Source organism: Macrobrachium nipponense, chromosome 23 (genome assembly GCF_015104395.2).
Source record: "Macrobrachium nipponense isolate FS-2020 chromosome 23, ASM1510439v2, whole genome shotgun sequence".
Classification (NCBI taxonomy): Eukaryota; Metazoa; Arthropoda; class Malacostraca; order Decapoda; family Palaemonidae; genus Macrobrachium; species Macrobrachium nipponense.
In genome coordinates this window covers 79,323,684-79,337,094 of record NC_061090.1, presented here as the reverse complement: position 1 = coordinate 79,337,094, position 13,411 = coordinate 79,323,684, and positions in this window count along the sequence as shown.

Sequence of the window (13,411 nt, the reverse complement as noted above, 5' to 3'; positions counted from 1 at the left end):
TAACCGAGGATGATGATGAATCAATTCCTAAATAAATCACTAATAATTAAAGTAATATTTTTCCCATTACACTCATACCGTTGGACTGTGGAACAGTGTCCCTGCTTACAGACGTTACAACGATTGGGACCTCAAAGTTGAAGTGAGGATGCAACGAACTAAAATAAGCATGTGAGCTCTTCGTAAAATATGTTTTCAAGGCGTGACTTACCGTTTGTAATCACAGACAATCTACTATCTTTCCCAGCCTTCCCGGCACTCATTTGAACAATGTTAGCGTATATATGTAACGTTTAGTGATCTTACTCTAGATTGCAGTTGTAATCAACACAATAAAACAACATTTTGTTGCCTATATTAGTGAAAATATGAAACTTTTTATTCCCGGGGTTCATGGTTTGAACTGAAATTCATTTTTACCTTGTAATCGGTGGTTTTATCCTCACTGCCATCACAACTGAAACTTTACTCATTATTTAGTTTAACTTTACTTTGTTACTTCAAAATGTTTATTTAATTCTTGGCTATTATCCCTTTTTTGCAACCAAATTAACCCCGAAAAGTTAGATATTTCTGAAGTACTTACGAGCAGACGACGCCGCATCGTTGCCAATCTAGTGGAGCTTCACACATACGCAGATGCATTTACAAACTGTTTCCATGAATTCTAGTTTTCATAGTAGTGCAGTAATGATAAAATTGATGTATTATGTATATATACTACAAATAGATATGCTAATTTCTCTTATTTCCCCGGTTTTGTGTGAGTCTTATACCCAGTTTGGAGGGTAAACACATACCAATTGGCAACTTGATAAACAATTGAAGAGCGTGAAGAACGGCGGAGGTACCGTTCACAAGCAAAACTTTTGATATTTGAGTCAGGAATGTAGTTACTTTTTCAACAACGATATTTTCAAATTAATAATCATGAATATGTTAAAATATTTATGCAATTCATGACCTTATACTGCCATTTAACTATTTATTTAAATAATTATCTAGTGCACGCTATGGCTTCTACTAAAATTCGTAGTTCCCTTGGATAAGTAGTGGTTGGAAGTCGGTGCTTACGATTGTTGTGATGAAAGTACCCTAGCGTCTATGGGTACAAGTGGTGTGCGGATTTAGCACAGGAAATGGGAAGTTTGTTGATACAAGCGACTCTGCAAACATCGAGATGGCGTCAATCTTCGAAACATTTTTAGTTGTAAGTAAAAATTTCGAAAGCGTCATGAGGGTAGTGTGCACAGCGTTTGGTCACACTTTTCATACCCCTTTGTCTAATCGTATGATATGGCCTTAATTTCTAACTTTGGAGAAAATACTTATTTCGAAAGGAGAGTAGAGGTCTAGCTGTTCCTCTGACCTCATGACTGATGACCATCTCCGGTGTCAGGACGTGTTAAAGTACTTTTTCGGAGGGTGGCCACAAATGCGGTTGTCAGTGGCTTGGCCAGTCCAGTCGATTCTTTACCATATAGAGCTAAATTATGCTATAAAGTAATCATAAATAGGAATGATGATGTTAAATGTATTTTTTATTATACATAAATACTGAATTACATGCAAACTTTTCATTAATTACGGTGGTTTTTAACTTACAATTTTATTTTTACATAACGTTTTATTTTTAGCAAAAAAAGTAAATATAAATTGAAGGGGATTGAGGTGAATTAGTAATAGTTACAATATCTCCCATTACATTCAAATCGCTTCCTCTGTGAAAGTAGGAACAGTCCGGTTAAGGTCATACAGTTATCAAAAAAGTTTGGAAGTGTATTGGAGCTGTTCTGTATTTCTAATTATTCTGGCTGGAAATGTGAAATAATCTCTATGAAGAAACTTCTTTTGAAAAATTGATAAACATGAGACTGTCCACCCTTTGATCTAATCATAATTGCTATCATTAGGCGGAAACCACCTACTCGTGAATGTGAAATATCTCGTTTTCTGTTAAGATACATTCTTCTGAAAAATTGACAAAGAGACCATTCATTGATTGACCAAGTTTTAATTGCTAATATTAGAAAACAGAAGCCCACCAACACGAATACGTATACTCTACCTAAGCAAAATTGTGCGATTATGTAATCATATGTAGGAATGATGATGTTAAATGTATTTTTTAATATAGATACAGAATTAAATGCAAACTGCCCCTTAATTATGGTGGTTCTTAACTTATAACTTCATTTATTACATATCGTTTTATTTTTAGCAAAAATGGCAAGTAAAAAGTAGTTGGGATCGAGGGGCAACTGCTTTAAATAAAATCTCTCTTATTATCATAAAGTATACAGAACTATTCTTGTAAGAAAGTCCGTTGCAGGTCTTTCTGTAAACGTCTTTCTCACTAATTGCTGTGTATCGATACCTTTCTGAGAACCAATCTGGTTTGGTTGGAAATGTGATACATCATTCTCAGTGAAGAAACTGCTAATGAATAATTAATGAAAATGAGACCGTCCACCCTTTGACCTACCATAATTGCTATTACTATTAGGCGGAAACCTACTCGTGAATGTGATCTATCTCGTTTTCTGTTAAGATACATTCTTATGGAAAATTGACAAAGAGACCATTCATTGATTGACCAAGACTTAATTGCTAATATTAGAAAACAGAAGCCTACCAACACGAATACGTATACTCTATCTAAAGGTGGGTACACACATGAGAGCCGAACCTTGTATGTGTAACTGAGTTACGCATATACGGTTACAAGGTGTCAAAATGTTGAGGACGAACCATAAGCACGTAACTTCATTGCAACCCACTGCGACAGGGTTCCCAGACGTACGATAATTTGACCCTCTGTACGATAACGAGCGTACGATAATTCGCGATATATGTAAGATAATTACTGGAAATGTACGATAATTTGAACCTTTTCGTCAACTTATAGGAATTTAGAAGATTCAAGGCTATAAGGCACCTAAGGTCATTCGCCGCCTGAAAATAAGTAAAGCTTATAAGGAGCAGAAGGCAAAAAAGAAGATATGGAAAGGTAACAGACAAATATGTACCTCTCTCTCTCTCTCTTTGATGGTGATGAATAAGGCAGTGAAGTCATTTTTTTTTCTGTATACATATTTTTCGTTTTTATTATAGTGTGATGATAAAGAACAATTAGCGAGTCCTTCAAAAACAGTATAGTACTGATCTTTTAGTTTCGTTTTCATTTATGATAATACTGATGATTATTAACAGTGATCTTTTTGTCGTATTTTTCCATTTCATCTTCATTGATGTAATACTGATGATTAGTAATGGCTATCAGTGAAGAATTGAAAGTAAACAATTATATGATTTTGCTGCATTTTTTTTTTTTTTTTTTTTTTTTTTTTTTTTTTATAATAGGTGGTCGAATGTAATGTGATGTTTAATAACAATTGGCAATTTTCTTAAAGCAGTACTCATGTTAGTTGTGATTTTTTCTTTTTTAAAGTTTACATTGGTGATATAGAATGACAATAACAATCACTGAAGTACTAAATAGGCTACTTTGTACAGCCGATAGAAAAGTTATCTTTTTGTTCTATTTTTTGGTCATTATTAGCAATAAATAGAAATGATATAACAATTTTTCTATTTAGCCTTACATTAATAGATATAAAGATATAGTGCTGTAGATGAAATACAGCTATATTATGATATGAAAAATGTACGATAATTCATATCAAAATACGATCATTTGAAGAGGTTTGGTACGATAATTTGGTCTGATACATCTGGGAACCCTGCTGCACTGCGATCATCAGTCTGTCCGGTTGTTTACCGACGATGGCCACCATGGAAGTAGCAGCTTATACGTTATTTAACGCAGATGAAGCGAAATAAATGAAGATGGTGGCAATCAAGGTTATATACTGGAAGGGTAGAATACAGTGGTCGGGAATTACTCGCTGACATGAGATGCCAAGGTTCTGGATATTACAAAAATTTCACCAGAATGTCTTCGACAGATTTTGAGAATATTATAAAACTGGTAGGACCTAAAATTATGAAAAATGACACACATATGAGAGAGGCTATTACAGCTCAAGAGAAGGTGGCACTTTCTATCAGATTTTTAGCAACTGGAGACGCGTATACAAGTTTGCAATACCTATTCAAGATCTCAAAACAAGCCAACAGTGACAAATGTCTGCCAAGCCACCATTGAAGCACTGCAAAATAATATACAGGTGTTTTTTTGTTCTTTCTAATTTTGCATCACCCTTTTTCTTTGTCAGCTATAAAAATTATATACATACACACACACACACACACATATATATATATTATATATATATTATATATATATTTTATATATATAGATATATAATATATATATATATATATATATATATATATATATATATACACTAATATATATACTACTACTACTGATAGTGGGTTGCAGCCTGAATCGGAAAATAATATTAAAAATGTTGCATAATACCAGAAGTACCTTGGAACTTGACGTTTATAGCCTATCATGCTCTGTATTCTTAAAGTTATTTTATTAACTAATAATCTTTTTCTTTCTTTGATGGGATTCAGGTTTTTGAAAACAGTTTAGCAAATAACTTTATTCACATTAGCTAAAGCACTATTCAGTTTAAGTTCAGCATTAGGGGAAAGTAAAGTCTTTTCTACGTAATAACTAATATATTGAAGGACCTCTTCCTCACTCCAATCAGCCATGGTAGACATATACGTACAGACTCACCTAAACAAGGGATTCTACTATGGACGGCCTTGTTCATAGTCGCGGGTTCGGGTTTGAGGAACCGTCCACATTTGCGTTTTTCTCACAAGAATCGGTTACAATACAAGGTTCTGTTCGCATGTGTGTACCCACCTTATGAGATAAATGTTTTGCAGAAGTAGACATCCACACCTGAGAACATATTTTAGCAAAAATTACCAACCTGGGCCTTTCCCCGGAGACTGTGTAAGTGCGATGGGACTTTGGAGGAAAAGTGACTGAATTGGGTCTTTCTTAGGACTCAGACAGTGGATGCGGACACAGTTTATTGTAATATACATCTGCAAATTGTTGAGGGAAGGGAAAATTAATGCCTATACTTGCCACTTTCCATATGCGTGGAATGGAAATTATAATTTCTACTGATATTTTTACATGTAAAAGGAAACTTAGTAATGTATATGAGATATCTCCCAGCAATAAGCATGTACAGACGTTTGGCAAAACGCAGGATAATGAATGTATCATGTGTCACAACTCCAAAATACCATATGTTGAAAAGCGACATAGTAGCCATTATGAGTGAATTTTTGCAATATGGGCATTGTCGTAAAGTATAAATTACAGTCAAAGATAACATGCTAAAATTTGAAACGACCTAAGATATTATGTCCTCACAGGTCCCAGTGCTTGGCTGTTGGCCTAAATTCTATGATCCAATTAAAATTCCTGCCTAGACTTACCTACTCGCAATTCCCAGAGCCTAAGCAGGACAATTATTCGTTGCCCTGTTTGCACCTTCTGGTGCAATAATAAAGGAGTAAACAGGAATATTTAAAAAAACGTCATTGAAAAGAATCTATATTTTACTGAATTTATTTGACCTTTTTTTTTCTCTCTTTTTTTTTTTTTTTAATATTTTTTTTTTTTTTTCACCCTTGGGTGTTAGCAAGTAGTCTTGGATTAGGCGGTTAAAGTCTATCTTCACAAATTGAATGGTCGTTTTCTTTGGCGCCTCTACTCGTTCTTAATATTGACTTTCATGGTAAACTATGACAGTTGAGTTCATGGCCCGTAGTCTTTATTCATTTATAAGCTAATTGATCACATTATTTTTTTCTAATAACTGATCTTTTCTCTGTATTTCATAATACTTTCTGGTGCTGTTGAGATTCAAGCTTCCAAAGGATGTGGTGTTCACTTGAAAGACGTAATTTGAAATACATAAGGAAAGCTCAGTTATTACTAGAAAAGAAAAAAAAATCGATAAGTAAACTGATACAAATGTGAGTAACTTATCAAATGAGAACGAGAACTGTTTTTAGGGTAGTAATGTTGTAGGGTAGTGAATAAATAATACTTATTTGAAGATCATAACTCACAACCTCGGCTAAAAGAGACCTATTGTTCTATAAAGAAAAAATGCAATTAAGAATGATGAAAATAACAGTCACTGTACTATTCGTCGTTTTCATGATAGCGATGTATCTCAGTGCTGCACTAAAGAAAATTATACCTCTGAAAATGTAGCATGCAGTGTTCTTTAGTGATAGCTCTTTTTATTTATTTATTTTTTTTTTTACCCAAGGCATACTACATGGAGCTTTAATGGAACTCTAAGTTACTTATTTTGTTTTTCAATTTTGTATTCATGAGGTCAGGATCCTGGCGAAGGCGGGTATTTGTCCCATGTAGAATTTTTAGAAAAAAAAATAATCATACATAGAATACAAAATGATTGAAAAAATTACAGAAAAATGAAAAATCAATAAAATACCATAAACACTTATCACCTGTTTACTCAGTTTTCTATTCTTCAAATTTCTATTATTATATTCCCAGTTTCAACCCTTCGTTTTTCCACGAAATCTACTGTTCTCCCTGTTTTGTGAAATTACCCTAAACCAAGTTATTCGCTGTAATTCATGTAGTTAACTGTTAAATAAGTTTTCCGATAAAATCAAAATACTCCACAGGAGACGATGTAGTTGAGCTACTCTGTTAGATAAAAAAAAAAAAAAAGTGCCACCATTTTGTATCTAAGCACTTCGGGATACGATTTTGTGAGTGTGTGTGTGTGTGTGTGAAAAAGGGAAGGGGGATAATTGTCCCCCCCCCCTGCATTTTCTTCTGCAGACGCCAATGTCCAGGACTACTCTGATGGCATCATTCAAAAGTTGAACGACATTTTTAGACGTACCCCCACTGATTAGAATCTTGTGCCCATAGCCAAAAGCTTTTCAAGAAAATTACAAACTTATACTTTTTTCAGAATCAAAGATCTGTAGTAAAGATGATTTGAGCGCACGCACAGGTACCTACGTGTAGTGCCTAATATGGCAATTCCTTCTACGTCTTTCAAGTGATCGGATAATTACAAATAATTGCAAATCTATGTACTACGTGATTCTCGTGATGGGATATGAAAATTATCAGATAAAATTAACTCTTGGTTCATGTAACAGCTACAGGGAGTAATATTGTTGGTTCATTAAACAGTTATATCGAGTAATATTGTGGGTTCATGTAGCATAGTTGGTTCATGTAACGGCTAAAGGAAGTAATATAGTTGGTTCATGTAACGGCTATAGAAAGTAATATAGTTGGTTCATGTAACGGCTATAGGAAGTAATATTGTTGGTTCATGTAATGGCTATAAGGAGTAATATTGTTGGTTCAGGTAACGGCTATAGGGAGTAATATTGTTGGTTCATGTAATGGCTATAGGGAGTAATATTTTGGGTTCAGGTAACGGCTATTGGGAGTGATATTGTTGGTTCATGGAACAGCTATAGCGAGTAATGTTGGTTCATGTAGCATATTTGGTTCATGTATTGGCTGTAGGGAGCAATATAGTTCGTTCATGTAAAGGCTATAGGGCATAATATTGTTGGTTCAAGTAATGGCTATAGGGAGTGATACTGTTGGTTCATGTAACGGCTAAGGGAGTAATATTGTGGGTTCATGTAATGGCTATAGGGAGTAATTTAATTGGTTCATGTAATAGCTATAAGGAGTGATATAGTTGGTTCAAGTAACGGCAATAGGGAGTAATATTGTTGGTTCATGTAATGGCTATAAGGAGTAATATTGCTGGTTCATGTAATGTCTATATTAAGTAATATTGTTGGTTCACATAACAGCTATAGGGAGTAATATTGTTGGTTCATGTAATGGCTATAAGGAGTAATATTGTTGGTTCAAGTAACGGCAATAGGGAGTAATGTTGTTGGTTCATGTAATGGCTATAAGGAGTAATATTGTTGGTTCATGTAATGTCTATATTAAGTAATATTGTTGGTTCACATAACAACTATAGGGAGTAATATTGTTGGTTCATGTAATGGCTAAAGGAGTAATATTGTTGGTTCATTGTAATGTCTATATTAAGTAATATTGTTGGTTCAACGTTAACAACTAAATAGGAGTAATAATTGTTGGTCCATTGGTAATTGGCTATAAGGAGTGATATAAGTTGGTTCAAGTAAACGGCAATAGGGATTAATGTTGTTGGTTCATGTAATGGCTATAAGGAGTAATATTGTTGGTTCATGTAATGTCTATATGGAGTAATATTGTTGGTTCATGTAACTTCTATAAGGAGTAAAATTGTTGGTTCATGTAACAGGTATAGGGAGTGATATTTTTTGGTTCATGTAACGGCTATAGGGAATAATGTTGTGGGTTCATGTAATGGCCATAGGGAGTGATTTTGTTGGTTCATGTAACAGCTGTAGGCAGTAATATTATATGGTTCATATAATGGCTAAATGGAGTAATACTGCTGGTTCATGTAACTGTTATAAGGAGTGATATTGTGGGTTAATGTAACGGCTGTAGGGAGTGATATTGTTGGTTCATGTAACGGCTGTAGGGAGTAATATTGTTGGTTCATGTAACAGCTATAGGGGGTGATATTATTGGTTCATGTAACTTCTATAAGGAGTAATATTGTTGGTTCATGGTAAAACCGGTATTATAGGGAACGTGATATTGTTGATTCAATGTAACGGCTATAAGGGAGTAGCATTGTTGGTTTCATGTAATGGCGTATAGGGAGTTAGGCATTGTTGGTTCATGGTTAACGGCTTTATAGGGGAGTTGGATATTGTTGGGTTCATATAATGGCATCATAGGGAGTGATAAGTTGATTGGTTGGCATGTATGGGCTGTAAGGGTAGGTAGCAATTAGTTGGTTCATGTAAGAGCTATAGGAGGGAGTGATATTGTTTGGTTCATGTAACGGCTATAGGCGGGAGTTAAGCATTGTTGCGGTTCATGGTAACGGCTACAGCGGGAAGGGTATTATTTGGGTTCATGTAACAAAGCTATAGGAGGGTAAAGTAATATTGTTGGTTCATGTAAAACAGAAGTTTAGGCAGGAGCAGCATTGTTGGTTCATTTAACGGCTATAGGGAGATCGATATTTGGTTTGGTTCATATAAAACAGCTATTAGGGAGTAGCATGGTGGTTTCATGTAACGGCTATGGGGGAAAAGCACTAATTTGTTGATTTATGTAATGGCTGTAGGGTATAGCAGTGTTAGTTCATGTAACGGCTATAGGAGTGATATTGTTGGTTCAGGTAACGGGTGAGGGATTTAGCTTTGTTGTTCTGTTAATGTGGTTAATAGGGAGTGATATTTTGTTGGTTCATGTAGGCTAATAGCAAGTGATATTGTGGGTTCAAATGGTAACAGCTATAAGGGATTAATATATTGTTTGTTCATTTGTAATTGGCTGTAAGTGAGTCGCATTGTTTGGTCATGGGTACAGCTATTAGGTTTGTTGTTTCATGTTAACCCTTAAGAGTTACATATTAGTGTTTTATGTAACAGCACAGGAGTAATATTGTTGTTCTTGGTAACAGGCTATTAGGGAGTTATATTGTTAGTTTCAATGTAACGGCCTATAGGGAGTAAGCATTGTTGGTTCAGTTTTTAACGGCTATTAAGGGTAGTAATAAATTGTTGGTTCATGGTTAACATCTATAGGGAGTAATATTGTTGGTTTCAATGTAACGGCTAATAGGGAGTTGATATTGTGGGTTCATGTAACGGCTGTAGGGAGTAGCATTGTTGGGTTCATGTAACCTGGTATAAGGGGGTGATATTGTTTTGGTTCATATAACGGCTAATAAGGATTGATTTGAGGGTTCAGGGTACGGCTTATAGAAAGTAATATTTGTTGGGATATTCATGTAACGGCTGTCGGGGATAACATTGAATGGTTCTGTGGACAGTTTATGGGGTAATATTTTGTTTTATTTCATTGTTAACGGGCTATAGGGAGTATAATTGTTGGTTCATGGTAAACAGATTTAGGGAGTAGCATTGTTGGGTTCATTAATGGCTTATGGGAAGTGAATTGGTTTTGGTTCTGTAACGGCTATAGGGAAGATAGCATTGTTGGTTCATGTAAACGAGTATAAGAGAGGGATTTATGTTGGGTTAATTGTAACAGCTACAGAGGGTGATTCTTGTTGGTTAGGTAATTGGCTATAGGAGTAATATGTTTGAGTATGTTTAACGGCTATAAGGGAGTAATATTGATTGGTTCAATATAACAGGCTATAGGGAGTAATTATGTTGGTTCATCGTAATGGCTATTAGGAGGTAGCATTGTTGGTTCAATGTAACAGCTATAAGGGAGTGAATATTGTTGGATTCATGTAAATGGCTATAAGGGAGTAATGAATTGTTGTTCGTTGGTTAACAGCATAGTGACTAATTAATTGCTGGTTCATGTACAGATTTAGGGAGGGCAATATTGTTGGTTCATGCAACACCTATAGGGAGTAATATTGTTGATTCATGTAATGGGCTATAGGGAGCAATATTGGTTGGTTCATGTAAATATTAAGGAATGGATAATTGTGGGTCATGTAATGGCTATAGGGGCTGAGTTAGCATTGTGGTTCATGTTAAACGGCTATAGGGAGGGTAATATTGTTGATCATTGGTTAACGGCTTAGGGTGAGTAATAAGTGTTGGTTCCATGTAACGGCTAATGGAGGGGTAATAATTGTTGGTTCATGGTTAACGGTATTTAGTATAATATTGTTGGTTCATGTAAATTATAGGGTGTACTATTGTTGGTTCACTTTAACGGCTCATAGGGAGTGATAATTGTTTGGTTCATGGTAACGGGGCTATTAGGGAGTAGCATTGTTGGTTGCATGTAACGAGGGTATAGGGAGTGATTTATTGTTGGTTCAGGTAACAGCCACAGGGAGTGATATTGTTGTTCAGAACGGTATAGGGAAGTAATTAAATTGGTTGGATCATTGAACGGCTATAGGGAGTAAATATGGATGGTTATGTAAACAGCTATAGGTAGGTAACATTGTGGTTCATGTAACGGCTATGGTGACTAAATATTGTTGGTTCATGTAACAGCCTATAGGAGTAATATGTTGGTTCATGTAAAAGCTATAGGAAGTTAATATTGTTGGTTTATTGTAACAGATTTAGGGAGTAATATTGTTGGTCATGAACAGCTGTAGGGAGTAATATTGGGGTTCGATTATGTAACAGCTATAGGAGGTCATATTGTTGGTTCATGGGGGAACAGTATAGGGGAGTTAGTAATATTGGTTGTTCATGTTAACGGCTATAGGGAGTAAGCATTGTTTGGCTTCACGTAAACAGCTGATAGGGAGTAATTATTGTTGATTTATGGGTAATGGCTATAGGATAATATTGTTGGTTCATGTAACAGCCATAGGTAGTAAATTGTTGGTTCCTGTAATGGCTATAAGGAGTATATGTTGGTTCATGGGTAACAGCTATGGGAGTAATATTGTTGGTTCATTAACAGCTATAGGAAGTAAACTATTGTTTGGTTTATGGTAACAGATTTAGGGAGTAATATTGTTGGTTTCATGTAACAATCTGTAGGAGTAATATTGTTGATTCATGTTAACAGCTTAGGGAAGTAATATTGTTGGTTCATGTAACGCTATAGGGAGTAATTATTGGTGGTTCATTACGGCTATAGGGAAGTAGCTTGTTTTGGTTGCTCATGTAACAGCTTATATGGGAGTAATAATTGTTGATTAGGTAATTGGCTATAGGGAGTAATAATCTTGGTTCATGTAACAGGGCCATAGGTAGTAATAGTTGTTGGTTCATGTAACTAGTAATAGGTAGTGATATTGTTTGGTTCATTGTACGGCTATAGGAGTAATAATTTGTTGGTTTCATGTAACCAGCTATAGAAGTATATGTTGGTTCATGGTAACAGATTTAAGGGCGTAATATTGTTGGTTCAATTGGTTAACACTATAGGAGTAATATTGTTTTATTAATTCATGTTACGGCTATAGGGAGTGATATTGTTGGTGTTTCATGGGTAACCGATTTAGGGAGTAATAATTTTGGTTCATTGTTAACAGCCTATTACGGAGTAAGATTGTTGGTTCATGTACAACAGCTATAGGGAGGGTAATTATTGTTGATTCAATTGTAACTTCTTATTACGGGAGGTTGACATTGTTGGTTCATTAACAGCATGGCTATAGGGAGTAGCATTGGTTGCGGTTCATGTAAACAGCTATAGGAAATAAATTAATTGTTGGTTCATGTAACAGATTTAGGGAGTAATATTTGTTGATTCATGTAACGGCTATAGGGAGTAATATTGTTGGTTCATGTAACAGCTACAGGGCGGGTAATTTGTGGTTCAATGTTAAGGTTATAGGGAGGTAATTATGCTGGCTTAATGTAAAGCTATAGGTAGTAATATTGTTGGTTCCATGTAATGGCTATAGGGCGTAATATGGTATCATGACAAGGCTATTAGGGGAGTAATATTGTGGGTCATGTAAACAGGCTATAGGAAAGTAATATTGTTGGTTATGAACAGATTTAGGGAGTAATATTGTTGGATTCATGTAACAGCGGTAGGGAGTAATATTGTGATTCATGGGTACGGCTATAGGGAGTAAGATTGTTGCCGGTTCCCCAAATGTTTAACAGCGGATAACAGTACGATTGATGGAGGCATGTAAGGCTATTAGGAGGTAGGCATTCTGTTTGGTTATGTAACAAGCTTATAGGGAGGGTAATAAATTGTTGAATTATGTTAAGGCATATAGGGAGTAATATTGTTGGTTCATGTAACAGCCATAGGTAGGAAATATTGTTGGTTTCATTGGTAAGAGTATAGGGAGGAATATTGGTGGTTCAGGTTAACGGTTCTATAGGGTAGTAATATTGTTGTTCAATGGACAGATATAGGAAGGTAATATTGTTGGTTCAATGTAAAGATTTAGGAGTAATATTTGGTGGCATTGTAACAAGGCTATAGTGGGAGTTAATATTGTTGGATTACATGTAACAGGCTATAGGGAAGTTGGAATAATTGTATGGTTCATGTTAACAGATATAGGAGTCAATCATTATTGGTTCATGCTAACAACGGATTTAGGGAGTAATATGCCCGGTTTAGTAAACAGCTTAATAGGAGTAACATTGCGGATTCACTGTAACAGGCTATAGGAGCGAAATAATTATATGTTCATGTTACAGCTATTAGGGAGTAATATTGCCCAATGGTTAATTGTAATTGGCCCATTACAGTAAGCATGTTAGTTCATGCCTAACCGCTAGGAGGTAAATAAATTGTTGTTCATGGTTAAACAGATTAGGGAGGGTAAATATTTTTTATTCACGTAAGTCTTAGGGGTAATATGTATTCCATGTAACAGCTCAT